Below are 25,531 nucleotides of genomic sequence, written 5' to 3'. Positions count from 1 at the left end.
TAAAATCGAACTGGAATTCCATCCGCACCTGGTGATTTATTTGCTTTCAAATCTTTCAGTTGTTTCTCTACGCCAGGTATGCTTATTACTATGTTGTCCGATGGTCAAATGAGGGTACGTCCGTACTATTCTGCTGTGTGAACCATTCCTTGAACCATGCTTCCAGTTCCAACACTGTGGTTTACCGCTCCTGTTGCTACGATGCAACAGCAACGTAGCATTTTAAGATAAATTTTGCTGTGGTAGGTTAATTCTTGACGTCATATGCTACTAGAGGAAAGGTCACAATTCCCTTGGCCGTAAAAGTGTATGAGACGAAAATCACTTTAAAGAAATTAAGAGGCGTGCCTGCGCGGTATCTCACTTTGTGTTTGCACAGGTGAAGACTTACTGTTAGACAAGACATGCATAACTTACTGCATATTATCGTGTTGCCATTTCGTGCAGAAGGACATTACGTTATTTTATTTCAGTCACTAGAATATCAAGTCGAATGTCCAAATTTGTAAAGTGAAACAACTGGATTAATAACTATGCAGAGGATCAAGGAAATCATTGTTTAGGACAGGCAATGATCCATCTTCAGGACATTAAATCTCTTGTGCAGTTTCAAGGCATCCTTCATTAAGAAAAGATCAGAAGCCATCCCTATATATATATATATATATATATATATATATATATATATATATATATATATATATATATATATATCGTTTTTTTTAATGATTCTAGCTTAATATGCCTAAGGTCTGGGCTCTATTCACACTTCAGGCAACTAGTTTTTAGAAGCATGAATGTCACTTCTTCGAGCAACTTAAATTTTACAACTCACGTTAAAGATGATGGCCCTTTAGAACGAATTGGAGGAGAGTCAATGTCAGTTGGGCGAGAGGTAGAAGTCACGCCAAGTAGAAACTCTGTTATCGGTAAACAGCGCTACACCAGAAGTTTTAATTTATTAGTGGGCCAATTGTCACGTAAGATCACACGGCCCTTATATCTTATGACATCTGACGCACAAAGGTAGACATTAGATCCTAGTGGACACTGACTTAAACCAACGAGAAAAGTTGAAAATTCATGCCGGACCGGTATCTGAACCCACATCTCCTGCTTACTAGGAAGATGCACTGATCACTACGCCATTCAGACATAGTGGCTATTACAACAGCACAGACGGCCCTGGCAGACTTCCTATCAGACCAAATTCTCAACTTTGCTTAGTTTGGGTCAGCACTAAAGGGATCATTTATGGTCCTCGCCTTAATTATACATTTTGTGCCTGCCACATATAAAATATTACGCTATTTGAACGTAAGACATTGAATATGTTGGTGGTGGGCTGGTACTAACTCAGTACACATTCTACGCGGGATTTCACCTTTTTGCGAACATACATTTTCGTTGATTCCGGAAGAACCGTATCTCCTCAAGATGCTCCCTAAAGGCAAGTGTCTGGATTCGAATACACGTGCGGCCCAGAAATTGCTTTCATGCCGCTCCTGGCTATAGGAAGTGCAGAAATAGCCACACGTGAAAAAATTATGATTTTTAATGTCTCTTCGTGTATTGTCAGCGATAACGGTTGGTGCCTATTTTGATTCTTTTGAAAACCAGAACATTTGATCACATCATTACAGGTGCAATCCTGCCACACCCAGAAACTGGTGAAAAGGTGTCCAGTGTTCAATGCCTCTTCATCGGTAGTCATCAACGATAGTATGTGAGGGTTCGACTCCACTCAACACAGTTCTTTTCGTCACGTTATTTCTAGTTCATATAGATATCTCGCTACTGGTTAAATAAACTGATATTGTAATATTAGTAATTTTCGCCTCACAAACATTAATATACGCTCAATAGTAAACGCCTGATGGCCTAAAGTTATCGAACAATTGTAAAGTAAAAGAAATGAACCATCGCATAGCAGTGACAGAATCTATTATTCTTTATTTTTGCCGTTCTTGCGCGGTGCCAGTAAATCTCTATGTACATGTATCGATTAATGGTGTAAAAAAGAATTCTGTTGTTTCAAGACAAATGATGATTTTGGCGCCTCACCTTTTACTGTTTGTATTTCATGAGAGGCGGACGCGGACTTGCTGCGTTCCGCAACTGTATTTTATATTCTCTGTGAAAGTATTGAGTGAATATGCTAATTGTTATTTTTTCCAAACAGAAAACATGTAGTTTCTTGTAACTGATATCGAACAGACAGCGTCAAGAGGACATTTTTACTGTTATGTATAAAGTATCTAACCACAATGGTCATCTATTGTAATTTAATATGAAAAGGTACGTAGCATTAAAAAACGTGTGTTAAAGATAAGTGTGCTTATTTTAGTAAATTAACCTTGATGATTCCATCTCCTTATTTACCTGTATGATAATTATTTTGGTGTTACTTCATCACCAGAAATACGATCACGCTGATGGGCCGAATGCAGCATGAGGCAGAAGGAACATTATCGTTTTCCTATTATTTCTGAACCAACTCTCTTTTTTTTTTAATTGTGTAGTGTTGCATTTCTTTTAAAGTCTATAAATCTTCTGGTCCCTTAGTGTTGATCCGGGTATGACTACATCGCGACTATAAAAATGCACAAAAATGATAATGTTTCTTCCGAACGATTTCAAATATATATACATCAATATGCTGCTCTTATTCAGGTATTTAATGCTCAACGTATGTTATTATAATAGTGTAATCAATCACTGATTCTGTTGCCAAGTGGCCCACCAAAATATTCACTTTTTCCACATAAAAAAAAAGTAACAGTTATTACTATGTTGTCCGTATGGGAGACTGTCCGATGGTCAAATGAGGGTACGTCCGTACTATTCTGCTGTGTGAACCATTCCTTGAACCATGCTTCCAGTTCCAACACTGTGGTTTACCGCTCCTGTTGCTACGATGCAACAGCAACGTAGCATTTTAAGATAAATTTTGCTCTGGTAGGTTAATTCTTGACGTCATTTGCTACAAGAAGAAAGGTCACAATTCCCTTGGCCGTTAAAGTGTATGAGACGAAAATCACTTTAAAAAAATTAAGAGGCGTGCCTGCGCGGTATCTCACTTTGTGTTTGCACAGGTCAAGACTTACTGTTAGACAAGACATGCATAACTTACTGCATATTATCGTGTTGCCATTTCGTGCAGAAGGACATTACGTTATTTTATTTCAGTCACTAGAAAATCAAGTCGAATGTCCACATTTGTAAAGTGAAACAACTGGATCAATAACGATGCAGAGAAACAAGGAAATCATTGTTTAGCACAGGCTGTGATCCATCTTCAGGACATTAAATCTCTTATGCAGTTTCAAGGCATCCTTCATTAACAAAAGATCAGAAGCCATCCCTATGTATATCGTTTTTTTTAATGATTCTAGCTTAATATGCCTAAGGTCTGGGCTCTATTCACACCTCAGGCAACTAGTTTTAAGAAGCATGAATGTAACCTCTTCGAGCAACTTAAATTTTACAACTCACGTTAAAGATGATGGGCCTTCAGAACCAATTGGAGGAGAGTCAATGTCACTTGGGCAAGACGTAGAAGTCATGCCAAGTAGAAACTCTGTTATCGGTAAACAGCGTTACACCAGAAGTTTTAATTTATTAGTGGGCCAATTGTCACGTAAGATCACACGGCCCTTATATCTTATGACATCTGACGCACAAAGGTAGACATTAGATCCTAGTGGACACTGTCTTAAACCAACGAGAAAAGTTGAAAATTCATGCCGGACCGGTATCTGAACCCACATCTCCTGCTTACTAGGAAGATGCACTGATCACTACGCCATTCAGACATAGTTGATATCACAACTGCACAGACGGCCCTGGCAGACTTCCTGTCAGACCAAATTCTCAACTTTGCTTAGTTTGGGTCAGCACTAAGGGGATCATTTATGGTCCTCGCCTTGATTATACATTTTGTGCCTGCCACATATAAAATATTACGCTATTTGAACATTGAATATGTTGGTGGTGGGCTGGTACTAGAACACATTCTACGCGGGATTTCACCTTTTTGCGAACATACATTCTCGTTGATTCCGGAAGAACCGTATCTCCTCAAGATGCTCCCTAAAGGAAAGTGTCTGGATTCGAAAACACGTGCGGCCCAGAAATTGCTTTCATGCCGCTCCTGGCTATAGGAAGTGCAGAAATAGCCACACGTGAAAAAAATTATGATTTTTAATGTCTCTTCGTGTATTGTCAGCGATAACGGTTGGTGCCTATTTTGATTCTTTCAAAACCAGAACATTTGATCATATTATTACAGGTGCAACCCGGCCAGTCCCAGAAACTGGTGAAAAGGTGTCCAGTGTTCAATGCCTGTTCATCGGTAGTCATCAACGATAGTATGTGAGGGTTCGACTCCTACTCAACACAGTTCTTTTCGTCACGTCATTTCTAGTTCATATAGATATCTCGCTACTGGTTAAATAAACTGATATGTAACATCTATTCGTGACGACGATCGGTACCAGGATCGAATCCCGATGAATTAGGTTTCTTCACCTCATTTCAGTTTCAGTCATGTCGCTGCTGATGAATATTACCTAGATTAATGAATAACCGATTATTTTCTGAGACCGATTATCTGTCCTATTCCTTGACTTGGTCTCCTACATATACCTATTCTTCAGAACTTTGCTATCAGTTTCCCCCAATTTTTGTTGTCGAGTGCCTTCTGTAGGTCTACAAATGGTGTAGAAGTCTCTTGAATTGTGTTAAGTCTTACCTTCTTTACGAGTCCAATTACTCTCTGTTGCCTTTACTAAACTTGGAGCCAAAGCTACCGTAAAAATAAACTCAATTTTCATTTCGATTCTCTTAGATATTATTGTTGTCGGCAGCTTTAGTTGTCTGTATACTATTAGTTGATTTTCTTTGCCGACTCGTGGACCCCATGTAGAGCGCCGAAGGGAAACACCCGACCGTCGCCTTTGTACTGAGCCTTTCCAGCTCCGACCATCCATCCTAGGCTTGTCAATGATCTAATGATCTGGACCTTGTTCTTCGAGAATGCGCACTAGGGTGGGTCCTCTACCCTCCCATCCCTTACGCATGCAGTGAGTGCACTTATCGAGTCCATTGTCTGCAAAGGTCGTCGTAAGTGCTGTTCGGAGGGCAAGCCCAACCAGATGCCAATCGGGTGACATGTGTGTGGCCGAGACCGCTGACTTGGCAGCGCACACTCTGCCGCCTGTTCGCCGCAGAATAATCATGTGGTCGTGAGCAAAGATCACGTTTCTAGACACGATATATTACGACTATCGATAAACTTTACTTCAAATGCACATGGAATATAGCCATAGAGTGAAATTAAGTGCTGCCGCTGTGGCCAAGCGTTTCTAGGCGCTTCAGTCTGGAACCGCACTGCTGCTTCCGTCGCAGTTTAGAATCATGCCGTGGGCATGGAAGTGTGTGATGTCCTTAGGTTAGTTAGGTTTAAGTAGTTCTAAGTATAGGAGACTCATGATCTCAGATGTTAAGTCCCATAGTGATTAGAGCTATTTGAACCATTTTTCTGAAATTAAGTTAATTTGAAATGTTGCTGTTATAACGGTCCTTTGCGGCCAGGCGTGTCGATTAGCATCATATTAATTAAAATGGGGGGTGAATAGACTTTTTTTGGAAGAATTAGAAAGGGGAAAGTAATACGAAACTTTAATAGCTGCACTGTATTACTAAGAAGCAATATAATGAAAAGTAATAAAAAGCAAAGTAGCAAAGACCAAGCGGGACAGAAAGATATAGGGGCGCGTTTGTTTTTTAATACATATAAAAGAATATGTAACACATTATTGAGCTCCCTACTTTCAGTTATCGGGATCGGGCTAGTCGATGAAACAGTGGTACGACACTGCGAAATTCGTTAAGGAGATTATTTAAAGACTCTTCAAGCACGTTTAAAATACATTACGTGTGACGAAGTGATCAGAGACGTTTATTGTCGGGTGACAACATAATTCGAACTTTGTGTTAGCTGGGTAAAATACTCTTGGGAAACTATTATCGTTGTGGAACCCACGAAAGTTGTGCGCAACGGAAAGCTATAGTTTACGTAATTCTGCATTTTATAAAATGGTGAAAAGCGTGTGCGCGCAACATTAATAGAATCTTATCCTTGGACGGTTGCGGGGTTAACTGATACAAACAACGCGCCAGCATAAAAGAAATAGTTCGCTTATTAACTACCAGATATTAATTAACGGGGACCAAACATACTAAAAAAGGATTGGATCATATTTCATACTTAATTAGTGAAAAGAGAAGTGTTAATAAACAAACTACATTTCAAATTTATCCACAATTTTGGCTTCATTACGTAGTCTTGACTACATGATAAACAATATCTGTGGAAGTTGTATGCAACGTATCGTCATAATATTTAGCCAAACAATATTGTGCGACACCAAAAATGTAAATGCATTATATTGTTCTTACAGCGGATGTATAGAGTGCGACGAACCATATTGAGAAACTGAACATCTTACGTACTTGCATGTTTATCTGCGAAAATGGTCCTTGTCGGTACATCAGCATGGAGTTCGAATAGAATCGCTGGAACATTGCAAACCATTCAGATTAATCGAACATCTAAATACGCATAATGCTGGTACGGCCAGGATGTGTTCTTTCTCCTCACCCCCGTGGCAGTAATTGATCTATGAGTCAGCCGGGAAATACATTTAAATCAATTGACGACCATTGAGCTAGCGTTACGAATTTTCAAACGTCCACTGCCATGTATGAAGGCGAGTGACACCACGAGTGTTAACGTCGATCGAGGGGTGTCGTCGTGATCGTATTGAATGACATTGAGTGGTTACACACGAGGAAGGGAGAAAGAAAGTGTTTCTCGAACGTGGGGCTCCAATCAGAAGAAAGTCAGACGAAGTAAGAAAGTGCACGAAGTCGGGAAGAAAGTGAAGTCTTACGAAGAAAAGTCGTGTGCGTCAGTGTGGTTACTCAAGGGCCGTAATTTGGGAAAAAACCGTCGAAGCAGAGATCTACGCAACTCCGACGGCTGAGACGTGCCGTCATCATCACATCAGCCCGTGTTCTACAACGGCGACTTCACGTCGCCGGCCTGGAGACATCGTCCGTCGCGCAGATCACAGTTGACGCTGTCGCCTCTGCGAGGCGTAGCTGGCGACGCGCTGCAGCCACTCGAGACATCGCTACAGCACATAAAGCGCAGAGACAAGGAGGTAGGAACCAACTAACTTTATTCTCGTGGTGAGGGCTTTGTATTATAAATCGAGTACAGTTGGTTCGAGATCCTGATTCTATTGTACATAGCTCAATAGGATAGTGGTCAAACAAGAATAGGAGACTGATGATCTCAGATGTTAAGTCACTTCGTGCTTAGAGCTATTTGAACCATTTTTTTTCAATTATGTCATTTTGAAATGTTGCTGTTACTAGTAGCATGCTGGTGTCTTCCGATACCGTACCATAAAAATGTTTCGATCCCTTACAAGTCTCGATATTCTTACATATTGTGTTTTCTTCACACAGCATGCCATATACTAAACGCTCCCCCTGCGAGGTCTCACTCAGGTTTTAATATGTGTTCCATTGCTAGACGTCACCGTTCGTGGAAAGTTCGAATGCCCTGGGACCACCTCTTCACTACGCCAGTGCAGGCACCGGGTGCAACATTACACTACCACCCCCAAGCGCCGAGACGTGAGGCCACGGTGTGATGGAATGCAAATGGTTGAAATGGCTCTGAGCACTATGGGACTTAACTTCTGAGATCATCAGTCCCCTAGAACTTAGAACTACTTAAAGCTAACTAACCTAAGGAAATCACACACATCCATGCCCGAGGCAGGATTCGAATCAGCGACCGTAGCGGTCGCGCGGTCCAGACTGTAGCGCCTAGAACCGCACGGCCACTCCGGCCGGCGATGGAAGACAGAAAGTTAGTCTTCGCAGAAGAGAACAAATTACAAAGAACTTGAAGAGACCGCCGACCGTGCTGTATGTATATGACTGCGTTCCTGTGCAGCCGTGGTTGAGTCGGCAGCTATTAACAACAATTTGCCGGCGTACCTCACACAGTACTGCATGCCCGGTGCGGTTTTATGTGGGGCAGTCTGTCCCGCATAGTTTGAGAAGGCACGGGAGAACGATGAGTGGGGAAAAGAACTCCACATCAGAGGGAACCAGGAAACACTCTCGAGCAGGAAGGATTTGATGTATACTCGGTGGCCGATCAGAGAGACAGCAGGCTCAGCGATGGACTTGTGCCCTGTGGGCCCTCTGTTTACTATACAGTTGCTTGTCCTGTCTGTTCCTGGATGACACATCTTGCGGCGGCGTAGTGAGCTTTAAATATATTTTGTGTGGTGTCTAAAATTTAAAAAACCTCTCTCAAACCGGCCTGATTTAGCTTCACTGATCAGGATAGTAAAAACATGCGTATATTAAGGGAATTTTCATTGACAAAGCAGGCTTATCACAGTCGCACAGTTCAATACTGTTCTATTCTGATTAAATTGAGCTTAACTTAAATTCCATCAGGCAGTGAAGCAATTTCGAAGTCTCGGTGCGACAAAAATTATCAGTCGATCTCCTGGAAACATTTGTAATAATTATTAACTTTCGGTGATCACGTGGGGAAGACCGGAGATCTGCTGGTAAGACCGTGTTAGCCTATTTATTTGAAGTAACTGGATATCTTGAGCATACAAAACGGCAGGTTCGTCCAGTGTAAATCAGACGTTCCCCACTGATCCCGTGCAACACAGCGTAGTAAGGAGAGACTGTCAATAATAATCAATTAAATAATACGCGAACACACTTGCTTTAGTTTAGTTCATGCATTAAATTCCTTCTCATACAGAATCTCATCAAGATGGCGACTAGCCCAACAATACATACATATACATCCTCTCCTTTTGACGACTAATCCGCAAGAAGTCCTTCATTCTTTTCATAAGAGAAAACATAGATACCAGAGAATCTATTCCAAGGAGTAAATGAACGCTCCAAGGAATAATTGGGCTTGAAACTACTTTGCATTGATAATGGGTAACATAAGAAGAGATATTTCGAGATATGTACTGAGTTATATAATTTATAAAATTTCTGAAAATATCGTGGAGAGACCGCTGCAAGAGATATTACAAGCTGTTTGTGTCTAAGTGTCGGTGTATGTGTATGTGTGTGTGTGTGTGTGTGTGTGTGTGTGTGTGTGTGTGATTCATCGCTTCCATAACTTTCTGTAATTGATCATCTTCCTGATATTATCGGCGGTGTGGGCACAGAACAGATTTATTTCTGTGTACATACGGTTTTATTCAGTGCTGGAGTGATTAACGATTAATTCGAGCTTGCTCAGTCCTGATACAGTTACCATTGTTTCGAAATATGGTGTGCTGTCAAATCAATGCAGTTGTGCCATGGTGCTCTGTGAAGCATGTACGTTGTACTTAATGCCAGGGCGTGAGAGCAAATACAAATCATATGAACTCGTATAATTGAGACAAACCTTGGGACTGTTTCTGCTAGAGTGCTTAAGTATCCATCTAGTTTCCTCTTTGAATGATTTTTTGATCCTTCGCTTCTTCCGGTTAATGTTGTTGTCATAAAGTCTAAATTATTACAAAACAATTTGACCATTTTCCTCTGTTTTTGCAAATTGCTTCGGAGTTGGTTATATTGCCGGCAATTTGTAACTGTGTTACTGGGCACACTGAGTGTGTCTATTTAGAGCAAGCTTTCATGTATGAGTTCTCACGGTTATAGGAAGCTTGTATATGCTGCTCATGCCTAGGTACAGTAGTTTGTTTTGAGTCTGTCGTACGCTCTAAAATATCTGACCATCTGTGATTGGTTCGGCCGGCAGCCCTCTGTAACTTTACCATTGAATTTATTTTAGCATTATGTGGGTACACTTGGAGTGTGTTACATGTGTTTGAACTTCTTTTGGTTACTGTAACACCTAGGACTTTCGACTTGATACAGAGTAGCTATAATGCTATCGAATGTTTCACTTTTATAACCAATGTCATTTTTCAAAGTGTGGTAATGCATTGTAAAAATGTTCTTGATATTTTATTAAATTAAAATTTCGAATAGTATGGTTCACTCATAGCTAAATCCAGACCTACAATCTCTGTGACGGCACAGTATGGCGCTTGCGTACAGGGAAGCTTACTAACTTCAAAGCTTCAAAACATTCTTTTGTCTCCCGCCTGGAAGGCTGCACGTGGGTCTGCTCCTGTAAACTGAAGGGTAGGCCGAATGTAGGAGGTGAGTAGGAGCAGGAAAAGGTGAAATGCTTCCCTACTGCGTATAGGTTATAGTTCTTTTACTGGCGTATTAACATATACAACTGATATTATTTATCTTTGGCTGAGATGAGCACGTAGGTACCAAGCTGTACATCAACCTAACATCGGCTAGAAGTTACAAAGGCAAAATCTATAGTGGCTCTCCCACTATGAAACAGAAACAACGTTGCTTGTTCGTCTACTCAGAATCAAATCTGGAGAATCTGGAGCGGCGCTCCTAGAGCTGCACAGTGTCGGCTAGAGGGCGCTGTCGTCGGTGTCGGTGCCATAGTGCCAACCTCAGAACTTTTACCTACGCCGTGGCATCGTAGCTATCGATACCACACATCCCACTGTAAAATAAAATAACGACTATACTGTTAGGTGGGCTAATATGGCAGTGCACGCCTCAGTAGAAAATTAGAACAAAATATGTGGCTAAAATAAGGATGTTTCCTGGTTGGGTTCCTCCATTCTTTGTTGAAAACACCAATTTAAATAATCTTTTTGCTTCCGTAGTGCTGGGAGAACTGGATACATTAGTAATTTGTAGGCTACTCTCCTGTTAATTTTTATCCAGTCAGCGTATCTTTTTTTGCAAGGGGACATAGAACTACAGCTTCAAAATCGATCGCGAGTAAAGGAAAACATAGATAACTGGAGACAAAATAAGAGAATAAATAGATCTTATTCTCCATAATATTTCAATCGTCCTACGTGAGAAACACAACCACGGACTGCACAAATTTAGCAGATTTCAAGATGGCTAACATACACAGATACAGACAAATCAGATGTTCTAGTTGAGACTGTCATTTGCGAGATAAAACAGAGTAATATATTCTGAGAAATTGAAGGTTAACTGAATTCTGTCTCAAAATGCAAAATACATACATACATTTTGTTATATCTGTACCAACAATGTCAGTACATTCCTTCGTAACTCGTTAATTTGGTTGAAAGCAATTATTTGAAAAATGAGCAGACTCCCGCAGACAACGTACGTTGCAGAACGTTGCTCAGCATTATGTGAGCAGAGTTACTTCTACAGTTTGTCCAAGGACTTCTCACTACGTGCAGACAATAGAGAGAGAACGCCTCCGAGGTAACAAGGTAATTTACGGAATTGTAAACGAAAACTGGATTCACTGCAAAGCTAACTCACTGTGTAGACATGGGTCCTCTGTATAGAGATGTTACAACAGTACCGGGAACACGACGTTTCTACGAAATTTGAGTGTGGTGTAGGTGACGTACTTGAGCGAAAAAGGCTTCAGCCCTCAAGACAATACAGAGCCACCAGTGCATGGCGCTTTTCCACGTATCTTTCCCGCGGAACAATAACAGAGACAAGCGATGAATGTACACTGCTTCTGCAGTATAAACCACAGGCTGCAGAAAAATAAATATGAGTCGGAGGAGACCAGACTAGGGAAGAATACGGCTGTAGTAGAAGTGGAACCCTTTTGTTACAGAAAATTAACTAGTGATTTTAATTACTTTTTTTACATAAGTAAACCACAGAAATACGAGAGCGGCAAAAGAGTGAATCTGTGAAGTGGAACGCAAAGAGATCCCGTTCGATATAACCTCACATCATCAAACAGAGACCTGCCTACGCTTGTCGTCGGAGCAGCTAGTTCGCACATTGGTTATTCGAAGTTGATCATGGTAACTTAGGTGTCGAGGAATAGGTGTGCAAAAATCGTAATACCATGAATGAAACTTATTTGACTCGATAACTGAATTGTACCTCACAGACTGAAAAGTAGCTAAGCAAATAAATATTTTGCTATGACATTGTTGGAAGAGGGTACACTACTATTTGTCGTCAGATTGTACTGGTTAACAGAACATTACTTTAAAAAGTAGAGGACAGAAAATGATTTATATCGGTTATTAGGAAAGGCGCCAAAGGGCTGAGACGACCGAGCGAGAGAGTGAGAGTGTGAGAGAGCGAGAGAGAGAGATAGAGAGAGAGAAGGAGAGGGTGAGAGGGAGAGAGTGGGAGAGAGGAAGAAAGAGGGAGAGAGACGCGAGGGAGAGAGGGTGCGAGAGAGAGATAGAGAGAGAGAGAGAGAGAGAGAGAGAGAGAGAGAGAGAGAGAGAGAGAGAGGGGGTGAGAGAGAGAGAGGGAGAGAGAAATGCGAGCAGCTATAATCGACAGTAGAAAAAGAGGCGTGGTATCAACATTTTGTGCCTCTCACCATCTCCCAATGGCATATATTTTGAATGTAAAATATGGATCACTAACAGTTAACTTCACGCTTTATGTGAGATACAACATTCCTCTGAGTTAATGTACTCCCAGTACACGACTTTCAACAGCATTGGGCCTAACTCGAGTTCCATTGTGGAGGATACTTACTACAGAACGTGGCTGCTTTATAAAATCGACAAAAGTAAAATTGAGTGATAGTGCTGGGTCTCATGTGAAGACTCAGTCCCAGCAAAAACAAAGCGTACTGCAACAGTTGGGGGTATTTTCCGTTTTCATCCTAAATCGACGTTCACGCGAAAAACAAGGATCCATTCAGAAGCGAATTCTGATGGCATTCTACAAGTTTGTTATGTTGCCGTTAGGTAGCTGGTCCTAACGGAATTCTTCCTCTCTGTAAATGCATTTTTGTGCTAACGGAGAACTCCTTTATATGAAGAATACGATTGAGTGCTCACGACCATCATTGTGATAAAGAAGTAATTACTAAGGGAAAGGTCGTACATTAAAAGTACGACCATCAAAATAAATCACCGTACCTATCGAATATTATTAAATGGTTTGCGTTTTTCTATTGTTTAGAACAGAATAGAAAAACGTTATGCTAAATATAATCGAATTAGCTAATGTTGAATTCTCTAAACAAGATAGGTCACATAAGTTTCATTGCATCCAAACGTACTCCGATATATTCCTCTTTAGTTGTCAGCCTAAAAGTTCTAACGGTTTTTCACTGGCCTCTAGAAATATCCAAGTGATAGCTTTTGTGCTCAGAAATTTCTAAAGCAATCGGAACTAATTATCTTTAAATGTTACCACAACCAACTGCCTCCTCCTGCCAGTCATTGCACATATTCTGTACTTATTCCGGTAGCCGAACCAGAGGCACGTAGCTACAAATCACAAAGGGGGAAAATCTCATTACACTTTCTTTTTAATTGGGTGCTTTCATCAATGTAATGTTGTTTGCCAGTTTAAACTCAATGATATAGAAAAACCTTGATTAATAATCACTGAACATGCTAGTGCTTCCTATGCATAAAATGTCAATGGACGAGACAGTATAGTTTGTATGCGATTTGTGCATATTATCTTGCCGCCAGGAGTGGAGACGTTCAGTTAGATTTGAACACTTTCAGGATTCACCTTCAAGATTCTCACCTGCTCTTGGCATATTCTTCACAATTTACCTATGTTTGCACTTATATTTCGTGCATGTTTATGTGAGACCACGGAAATTAATCCTACATTGAAGATGTCCACTCTGTGACTGAAATCGACATGCCATAATAAATAAGAAGTTTCAAATTTATACGACCAATACTGAAGTTTTCCTTGTTCGCATTAATGCTTTAATTCTTGTACTATGTGAGAAACGAAGGAGACATATCATAAAAAATTATACATGCATCCGATTTCTCTTTGTTAGTTGTAAGATGAAAGTTATTATAATTTTCAGCTGATGCACGGGAAAAACAATGTTATAATGACATTCTCGTCTTGGTCACAATACTTTTTTTATCATTGACGTGAGAAAAGTCATTGGTTAGCGATATGTACATATACAGAATGGAGGTAGGGGGTTGGGTTGTTTGGGCAAGGAGACCAAACAGCGTTGTCATCGGTCTCATTGGATTAGGGAAGGAAGTCGGCCGTGCCCTTTCGAAGGAACCATCCTGGGATTTATCTGGAGCGATTTAGGGAAATCACGGAAAAACCTAAATCAGGATGGCCGGACGCAGGACTGAACCATCGTCCACCCGAATGCGAGTCCAGTGTGCTAACCACTGCGCCACCTCGCTCGGTGGTATTATTGTGAACAGAAGCTATAAACGGACAGTGCATTGCCAGAGCTGTCATTTGTTCTTAGTTGATTCACGTGAAAAGGTTTTCGACATGGCTAAGGCCGCACAACGGAGGCTAGACGCGTGAAACTTTTCGTTTCAGGAATCGTTAGTGAACTCGACATTCCAGCGTCCACACTGTCAACAGTATGCTGAAAATACCGAATTTCACATATTACCTCTCACCATGGGCAATGCAGAGCCCGACGGCCTTCACTTAACGACACAGAGGAGCGGCGTTTGCTAGTCCTAACAGATAAGCAACACTGCATGAAATAATCGCATAAATCAACGTGGAACGTACGGCGAATGTGTCTATACGTTAGTGTGGCAAAATCTACCATTAGTGGGCTATGGAAGCAGAGGACTGACTTTAGTGCCTTTGCTAACAGCACAGCAAAGCAGTAGCGACTCTCCTGGGGTCCGCAGCTCGTGGTCGTGCGGTAGCGTTCTCGCTTCCCACGCCCGGGTTCCTGGGTTCGATTCCCGGCGGGGTCAGGGATTTTCTCTGCCTCGTGATGACTGGGTGTTGTGTGATGTCCTTAGGTTAGTTAGGTTTAAGTAGTTCTAAGTTCTAGGGGACTGATGACCGTAGCTGTTAAGTCCCATAGTGCTCAGAGCCATTTGAACCATTTGACTCTCCTGGTCTTATTATTATATTGGGTGGACCCTCAGCCCGGTCAGAGCAGTCCCGATTTCAGTTGACATGAGCTGATGTTAGGGTTCGAATGTGGCACAGACCCCATGAAACCATGCACCGGAGTTGTCAACAATGCACTGTGCAATTTTGTTGGTGGCCCCATAATGGTGTGGTCTTTATTTACATAGAATGGACTGGGTCCTATGGTCCAACTGAACCGATCATTGACTGTAAATGGTTATGTTCGGCTACTTGGAGACTATTTCAAGCCATTCACTGACTTCATGTTACCAAACAACGATGAGATTGTTAGGGATGACAGTGCGCCATGTCGCTGGGCCACAACTGTTCGCAGCTGGTTTAAAGGGCATTCTCGACAGTTCGAGTGAACTGTTTATCCAGCCAGATCGCCCGACATGAAACCCGTCGAATATTTATGGATCATAATCTAAAGGCCACTTCTTACAAAATTATTCACGGCTGTAGAAGCAGCCAGGCTCAGTATTTCTGCAAGTGACTCACAATGACTTTTTAAGTCCATTCCTCATCGAGTTGCCACATTTCGCCATTTCGCTATTTTCAAAATAACAGGACGATATTGATTCAAAATATCAAGTCCAACGTAAATTTCAGTATTATTGTATTCAGATAGTGGACTAACTGGTTTTAGAAGAGTATTTAGCACTACGGATCTATTATGAATGTTAAAACAGAAACTATCATTAACTGTGAACTGCCATTTCCCAGTTAATCTATTACGCCAACGGCCTTGCCACAGTGGTAAAACCGGTTCTTGTCAGATCACCGAAGTTAATCGCTGTCGGGCTGGGCTAGTACTTGGATGGGTGACCGTCCAACCTGCCGAGTGCTGTTGGCAAGCGGGTGCACTCAGCACTTATGAGGAAACCTGAGGAGCTACTTGATTCCAGCTCCGGTCTCGTAAACCGACGTACCGACGGGAGAGCGGTCTGCTGACCACATTATCCTCCATACTCAGTGACGCCTATGGGCTGTGGATGACACGGCGGCCGGTCGGTACCATTAGCCCTTCATGGCCTTTTCGGGCGGTGTTTGGTTTAGTTTTTAGTTAAACTATTAGATGAGCATTTTTCCCAAAACTGTCACATAACTGGCCTGAAACAAGAGTTAAATAAACAAATCAAATCAGATTAATTAATCCCCACTTACAAATGAGATGTGTATCAGAACTAGTGTGTGCAGTACATAACTAACATAGATCACGTTTCGAAGCTGTATTGTTTGCTTCACATAAATAATAAGCCACAACGAAGGAATACTGAATTGGCTGCAAGCACACAGGCGTGCAACATTTCACATTAGCCAGACAAGGGAGGCCACCCCAAGGAGAATTTATGAACGTGCTATCAACAGCACATTTAAATGCCACTTGGTCAGGATTGCCTTCCATTTGAAGAGGCCCACTTGATTCAGCTCCTCAGAAATCAAAATGCTGATACCATCTCCTGTAGAGCAGGCCACCAGAAGGGTTTGATTTAAAATCCTGAATGTGGAAGCAGGAGATGTATCATTTTTCATGAGACCCAGAACAACATCTTTGCGAAGATGAAGTCCAGCCTTATATCTACAGACACAGACAGAAAGAGAGAGAGGAGAACTCAGTTTTTCAGCACCAAGTGTTGGAAAGTGTTCCCGTTGCGTAGGTTTTCACTGCCGGTACTGACTTCACTTGGAACTTCCAGGCTGATAGGCTACGGTCGATGCATAAAACTTGTTCCTAACGTATCATTTCCGACTGTCGGAGATATCTTCAGATATAAAGTGGAGAAGTACGTCGTTCTACTTCTGATAATGTCTCCTGCAGTCAGATGCAAACGTTAGGAGAATACATCGACCCTGACAAATCATCCCGGAAGTTTCAAGCGAATATGTTGGGGAGTGTGTTAATGGTTAATTTCCTGAAACATGTGGCCGGGAAGGGGACCGGCTTCTATCAAGGGGTATTTTTATAGGTTGGCTCTTGAAATATTCACATCCAGGCAAACGAAATGGTGTACTGAACCAAAAACGCGGCCGGCCGCGGTGGTCTAGCGGTTCTGGCGCTGCAGTCCGGAACCGCGGGACTGCTACGGTCGCAGGTTCGAATCCTGCCTCGGGCATGGGTGTGTGTGATGTCCTTAGGTTAGCTAGGTTTAAGTAGTTCTAAGTTCTAGGGGACTTATGACCTAAGATGTTGAGTCCCATAGTGCTCAGAGCCATTTGAACTATTTGAACCAAAAACGCGAAAACACGTGTCCACGGTCCATCTCTGCCAAACTTCTTCTCCACATCTCATCAACGAAACATTTCTGCAGCTGGGCGCCTCTTCCAAGTTGATGATTTCGGGACAGAAATGTTACTGCCTGGGTTGAACTTAGCCACAGATGCAAGTTGTTGTTATGAAACCAATGACTCGTTTTGCAGGCACTGCCGCCTACTCCTACACCTCCTAACGTGGCGAGACCTAGCCACGACAGGAGGAAGATCAGTAGGTTCAGTGACATCGATTTTACCGAGTTACAGTCATTTCAAAAATCAATATGAAAGCTTGCTTGCAGATGTTATGATTACTATGCTTTCAGCGCAAGCCACATATGAAAACAGATATCTTTCAATAGCGCTCTCTGCCTACTTAAATTAATCTTTCTGTAATCATGGTACAACTTTGAAAATGTAACCGTTTCGTACTATTATCGTATATTAGAATAAGACACCAGATCCTTTAACAATCTTTCCCACGGTAATAGAATTTATCAAGTGAGAAACCATGTCTTTAACGTAAAAATAATGAATTAATGCATTTATTGTTTAATTTTGTACTAGCGACTGTTTCTTATTTTGGAGGGCAACGATTACGTCCTATCAATAGTGCCAGTTTTCATATCTCTAGTCAACATCCCGAAATGTACCCCAACAATCTGGTTACTCCTGTGGGGGATTCGTTGACCGAAATTTGGTCCGTGAAATATGTATTTAAAAGTAGGAGTTGCCTTTTTAGTCTCAGAAATCATCAAATTTACTAAACTGGTAAATAACATGTAAGTTTCTGGTGCATGAACGTTTATGTAATTCTTTCAGTAAGCTGACATTAGTATATATACATCTTTGTTAAGCTGAAGAAATATAGCTGAGTTTTTGGTGGGCTATTTATTTGTTTTTCGTGTTTTATGTTTGTACATATTGTGTGTTACGAAATTCAGCGTTGAATTAGTAGTCATGTCGAGATAGCCGGTGTTCAAAGTAACTTTAGAAACAGGGAAGAGAGAGATAGTCTTAACAGATTTCAAATGAAATGCTCTTGAGGCTTGAGGAGTTCTGTACCATGGTCGTTGTGCACATTGTAGTGTAATGCAACCGTTCACTACTTATTTTAGGTTCTATTTTAAAACCGTCCGGAGATTTTGCATTCGACTTTACAGAGGGTGCATGGTTAATTCTTAGGATAAAGTATCAAGCGGTGCAGTAAACAGACGACGAGTGTGTGTTTATACCACATGTAAGTTTAAAACAAGTGTTAGAACAAATAAGCCAGAAGAGAAGAAGACAATCACCAGACAAGTACAAGACGGGGAGAGTAACGAACGATTTGTGAAGCATCAAGGAAATTATTTCTTTGTCCTCATCTTTAATGTATTTTGTAGTACTAAATTTAAGTTGGGGCATCACTTTCGAGTGCTTATAGCTCTAGTCTTCAGTTACCTATTTTACGAAGGTTTTAACTGCCTCATTCGTTGTCGAATTCTGAGTGAATCACGGAGAGTAGCTGTTTTACTTGATTTTCGTAACTGAGAAGGAGATCTGTTACTCGGAGGAATAACAGAAGCAAATTTTCCATAAATCGGCTTTCCTCAAGTTGAGATGATTCGTCTGATAGAACTGTAAAAATATTAGGATGGGGCACTTCGAAGAGCAGTGATATGGATTACGTAAAGAATGTACAGAGACGAGCGGCAGTCAACGGCAGTTGGCAACCTAAAGAAAAGCAAGACATTCAACTGGTTGAAATAAATGAAAAGGAGGATGAAATAATAGTATGTGAAGGATGTGCGAAAGAAGTCTGAAATAAGGAGCGAGTTGGTTAAAAAAATTTAGAAGAACGCACCAGTAGCCAAGTGCGCCGTGAACACAACCTCCAGTTCAGCAGGTGTTACGTGGGTATGTGAATGAGATGAAACGCCAATTACATCACCCCAGATAATGTAAAATGATAGTATCCTCCTCTGAAGTAAATAGGCTATTTGAAAAACATCTGCCACACATGATGGAAATGTCACAAAACAAGATACTGAACCAATCATTGATTTGCCTGTTGCTTATAGTTAGGGGATCTCGGCTCTCAGTTGGATAAATTAATTTAATTACTTATAAATTGTAGAGTTACACCTGGCAAATACGAGATTTGTTCAGGAAACATAGAAATTAGGCAAAACGTATTGCAGATGAGAGTAAATATAAACTTTACTATGTTTCAACGTCAGCAGATTGAAAGAAAAGGAAAAGAAAAGGAATAGTTATTTGGGTCATCACATGTGTGGTGCTAGACACTGTTGAACGAAGTGGTGCCAGATACATAGATGACGAAGTCTATGATTAAAAGACGTGAAACAAAACTTTATAATAACAGTGAAAAATACGAAAAAGACTAGTATCAGAGCAGAGCGCACAACAAATTAAGAAACAATGAAACTCCCGTGAATCATCTCAACAGCGAATCGAAGCATGTGCAGTTACCTGAATACGGAAAAATCCACTTGAAATAGAAAATTAAACTGCAAAGTACATGCCTATAAATGTGTGGAGCATAATACGCACAAGCTGAGACCGTAAGCCAGAGATAAACTTCCCTCCTATCACGCTCTGAAGTTTAATGCGACTGACAGTGAGTTGGGTGCGGACGGGTCGCCGGTATAGTGCCTCGTAGTTGTCGCTGGTAAGGGTTCGAATTTTGTGATCACGAGCCGCGATTCCCGATTACCTATCGCGGATGCGAAAATATTCTGTAAGTCTCCAGTAAGTTCCACGTAAGACTTTTAAGATTCAGCAGAACGTCAAGTCAAGAAAATACGGACGAGTGTGGAACCAAGGATCGCAACCAAGTGTCCCTCTCCATCATTTGATTGCAGTCCTTGCGAAGGCACTCCACGTAGTCTTTCCAACTAATTACAGAAAGGGCCTAAGTTCTGATACAAAGAAGGATTTGGCAGTTTGTTTTCTAGCTCCCACCAACGGGCTAATAATGTGTTTCACAATGAGCTTCCATGCATTCCTACGTAAGATTTTCTTAAAGAAAATTGAGGTAATTTTAGTGTGAGCCTTTCATTTTATTCCTACAGAAAAGTACAGCTAGTAAACCTTACAGACACGAGTGTGGTCATATTTATAGCTATTGAGGAGGAGTATGAAGACCAAACACAGTGGGATATCAGCATGTTATTAGCTGAAGACACCACCAAAACATAAAATTGCCAAGAGATGGAATTATCACTCGTGCCACTATCGGTCTTCAGCTCTGGTACTGAAAGTACTGCACGTTACTTGACTGTCCTACTGTCCCACTTCCCAGTATACTAGCAAGATTAGTACGGAGAGGCTCGCTCTGCTATTTGTGTGGTATGATAACGCTAAACCTAAACGACGGCTCGTTCCTCAAGACCGTGCGAAGGCTTGATCAGCAGTCCGTCCCATTCGAAAGGAATTCCCGTAACCCCAAAGCTACATATATTAAAGAGAAATAGCTTCTACAAGTATGAAATGTTAAATTAAGTACACAGAGGTGTGATATCCACATTGCTACAAGCTACGAACCAACAAGTGTAATTTAAGTAAATAAAGCCCGAGTACCACATTCAGTAACACGAACTATTGACAGATTTAAAAAAGCATTTTTAGTTAATATTGATTGAAGATGAAGAAATAAGAATATAATACAGGCAAACGTATGGTAACGTGCTAGTTATGCCGACACATCAGGAGTTGGTACAGCTCAGCGCAGCCTACAACTAGATGCTCTGTAGAAACCAATGGAACTGATAAACTTACGTCCGGGTGTAGAAATGCCACCTTATCGTCAGCGAGAATTTACACTGGGATTGGATGATTGTGTGATATATTAATGAATTTGCAGAAGCACGGTGAGCTACTGTCACCTTGGAAGGATGATATGAGCATGGCAACTTTAAGATGAGAGGACGAATACGAGATCTCAGACTTCTGAAGAGGAGATATGTTATGAGGGCAACCAATACTTGGCAAAGGATATATTAACGCTGGTAGGATGAGGAAGAGCGTCATAAAACATTAAGATTGCAAATCGAGAATTTGTCTTGCATCCCAAGTTATGATTAAGAAGTAGACAAGTTGACAATTTAATGTTTCAAAGTGAGAAATGCAAAGGACAGAGCAGTAAACGTCGAAGTTGTTATAAAGAGATTACATGAGTGTCGAGCAGAATTTAGTGTCAGATTTTGTTATAAGGGGTGAGATAAGTTTTATATCACGATTCATTAATGTTATGTAACCTATAGAGTTTAATGGCATGTTTTGTGTTTTTCTAAAAATTATGTATATTTGTGTAAATATCTTGTGGTTCTGGGAACCACTTCTGGCTTTCTGATAATTAGCATATCAACAAATAATCCATGTCGTAACAGTAACGAGTAAATCAGTACCTGTTAGGAAATCAGGAAACTTTGGTGAGGCACAAGGAAAAGTGTGAGACCACCCAACCTATCTGATAGAAAGAAACTAAAAGGTTGTATCGTTATTTGAACAACAAACTGTTTTCCTAGAAATTAGATGAATATCGCTTTGAGATGGTTAAGAGTAAGTTATCTGTAATTCCATGAAGAGGCATCGATAATTAAGTAAAAAGACCCTATGGGAAAATATAAGAGTTATGAGGTCGAAAAAGAAAGTTTTCGCATCGAACGTGTTCAGTTCACATCCTAAGAAGTCAAGAGGATGGTGTAGGAGAAACTGAGAAGAGATACATTAAACAGATCACTGACTGTTGTTTTCATGTTTACGTTAAGGGTATTGGTTGCATTTTATTTTATTATAAGTATGCCAGACGCGATGGAGTACTGTACAAGGAGCCATGAGCCTTATCAGTAGACATAAGGGAACACAGAACTGTTAGGATTTATCGGAAATGAACTAACACTGTCATATATAGATGAATAATGATAATAAAATACGTTGATTTATATGAATATTTTGTGAGTTGATTTGAGTGTTATGTTATAATTTTGTGTATCTTCATGTACTGTTGACAGGACAGACAGATGAACTTTTGATGAACCAAGACACAGGTGAAAGCAGAAATACGGATAAGAACATCAGCGTAAATATGAACCTTTTTGGAGGATGGAATGGTCTGATTTTCAGTATCCTCACTATAAGAGGGAGAGACCAAGAACCTTAGCAAAATGTGGATAAATGTAAAAAGCAAAGCAAGGGAAATGGTAAGTCAAGGTGTAACAACAACAAAGCTGTACTATTGTACATATAAATAATTTTTTCTTGTTCTGATTTTTCGATAAATTAGTGTAATCGATGTTCTGATTTCATTTCTTTTTTTTCATGTCATTGTGTTAAGAAAACTGTAAACAAATTTCAATGTGAATATTAATGTTTATGTCAAATGTCAAGCAATATTGTAATAGAATTGAAAGGTAACAAATGTTGAAACTGTTGTAACATGTTTAAAATTTTAACTGTGCGACTGGTCCATACGTAGGAAATCTGTTAGGATATGTAGACTGCAAAACCTCGGGTGAATGCCCTGTCTGTAAGGGAGCGGTAAAAGGTGGATGGCAGGCGAGCGCGGGAAAATGCGCACGGCCGCTGCACGGCACAACGGGCTCAGCAGTAGTAGTTGGAGTTTGGCATTGGTCTGAGCAACACGTTCTGGAACGAGGAGGCTCTCCTGGAAGACGTAGTTTCATTGAGCCTCGGTTATGCCGTTCCAACGCCCATACAGCATGGCAAAATTCCATAGGCACTAAACGGAAAAGTATGGCGACGCTAAGAAGGATTAAAGTGCCGATACGTCAAGAGCCACAGCTGTGGTTGTATGTGTGCTCTGTACCTCGCCATCTCGCCGCTTGCCAACGGCCGCATCGATACAAACAGGTTGAAACTTTTAGTACTGTATTCGTATGGACCAGTGTTACTTTTGTTCCATACTGTTTAATAACAACTTAAATTTTGCCAGAACTGTCCTATCATTTAATTATCCTCACAACTAACCTAGATAGGGTCCTTTCCTAATGTTGTGCAATCCGAGTGTCCCGAGATGAAAAATTAAAGTTTGTGTTAATAATAATTACCTGCAGACCTAACTATGTTAGAATGGTGTTTAAAGAATTGTTTTGTTAATGAACCAGTAAATGAATAACGAAGGTCTGACAAAGTTGGAAGATAACTTTAATATTGATTTAGTAATGAAGTTTAATTATTTCGAGACAGATATAAAGGTATTTAAATGAGTAGGAAATAAGCGAAAGAGAGTAGTAACTCATATATTGGAAATCTTGAGCGCATAATGGTGTCAGTAATAATTTTTTTTAATACAGTGATCATAACAGTTTCAAGGTCCCCCCTTTTTTTTATTTGAATTCTGAAGTGTTCTAAATTGATTTGACCAGCAAAAGTTGAAGTCAATATAAAAGCCATAATTTATCAGTGTTTTATCTTTACTAAAATTGGCATTTTGCTTGTGGCTCGAAATTACTATTTCTAGGGTAACCTATGCCCGATTTTAATCAGAGCAATAGACAATACGAAGTTTGTTAGTATACATTATAGTGTGGTGTAATGTATTCAAGGTTTTTTCATATCAGTACAGAAAGGGAAACTATCAGTTCAATAGATTTTCTAGTTCTAAAATTTACTATATTATGCAGTGTTAAAAAAAAGTGGTTCAAATGGCTCTGAGCACTATGGGACTCAACATCTTAGGTCATAAGGCCCCTAGAACTTAGAACTACTTAAACCTAACTAACCTAAGGACATCACACACACCCATGCCCGAGGCAGGATTCGAATCTGCGACCGTAGCAGTCCCGTGGTTCCGGACTGCAGCGCCAGAACCGCTAGACGCAGTGTTACTACGTGTTGTTTTGCATGAATGTACATCAACTTGTACAGAGAAGAAACTCAGTTAATGCCTGATTAATCTGGCGACCATATAATTAACAAATTGGTAGCATCTTCTGTGTTGTTTCTTGTCCGTCCTGACGTGTAGTTGCGTTTCGGACTTACTTGACATATCATTGTTATTACAGAGTGGGTGTAAGTCTGATTTGCCTCCATTCAGGTACACGCAGTCAATATCTATACCAAAATCCTGTCACGTAAGGTGAACCCCACTCACTTACCATAGTACAGGCTTTAATGAGTATTGTGTGCCCCGCGCGCGCGTTTACAAAGGAACCACTTATGTGATATATCTATAAAATAAAGTGAATCGTCGGACTGAGAATTTCATTTATGTGTTGAGGCTCTAAATTCACTTTTGTTTATGTTGCAGATTTACAATCGCTACAGTACTTGAGTACCAACAGTGTGAATAACAAACGAATTCGTGAGATGAAAGGAAGGTGGAAAGATGGGGAATTTAAATTTAACAGGGCAAAAATATCGAATCTAAATATAATACAAGGCGAAAGGTGAAATTGGTAAAGTGCTCTTGGCTGACTGGTAAACACAGCAAAAACACAGGTAATTGAGATACTCGTCTCCCTCTGGAATAAATTATACTACATACAGATAATAAATAACGAGATGGAAAATTAAAACTAATGCAACCTCACCGCTGCTCCTAACCTCACAAAAAGAATTCTACAAAGACAATGTTTTTAAGCATCTTTCTGAGAGAGAACTAAATAAGATGAATTAAAGTAAAAGTTAAATTGTATAATGCAAGAAATTTTACAGTTCATACGAATTAACTATGCAAAGATGAATCATTAAAAGGACATTGGTCCATTAGTTATAAACAATGATTTAAATGAAACTAAGGAAGTATCTTCACAAAATCATTGGAATTATTAACAGAGGTGAGAGTTTGTTACAGAAGTGTAATTGTAAAAGATGTTAAGAAAGTTGTGGCAGCCGAATGAATTTTTGTCCATGTGGGTTGCAGTATTGGTATGTGTTTTGTAAATTGTTTGAAGCCTTGCAGTCACATGTTGGAATGAGGCATGAGATGGAGGTGGCTGATGGGTTGAGATGGCTGGAAAAAGTATGAGGTACCATGGCTGAGTCACTGCCAGACACACATGTGGCTCTCAAGGCATAGCTAGGAAGTGAGACTACTGAGGGGAGTGTCTGTGAAAACTGCTGAGGCACCTTTCTCCAGGGGCAATTTGCTCCAAACTTACGGATGGTACCGCCACACAAGCAGTGCTCCAAAGGGATGTGGCGAAACACACTGTCGCCTCTCCGACAGAAATAGTCGCACTGTTTACATACACAAGTTATGGTGTCATATATGCACTAATAT

Source organism: Schistocerca cancellata, chromosome 6 (genome assembly GCF_023864275.1).
Source record: "Schistocerca cancellata isolate TAMUIC-IGC-003103 chromosome 6, iqSchCanc2.1, whole genome shotgun sequence".
Lineage (NCBI taxonomy): Eukaryota > Metazoa > Arthropoda > Insecta > Orthoptera > Acrididae > Schistocerca > Schistocerca cancellata.
Note: the sequence above shows the minus strand (reverse complement) of the source record.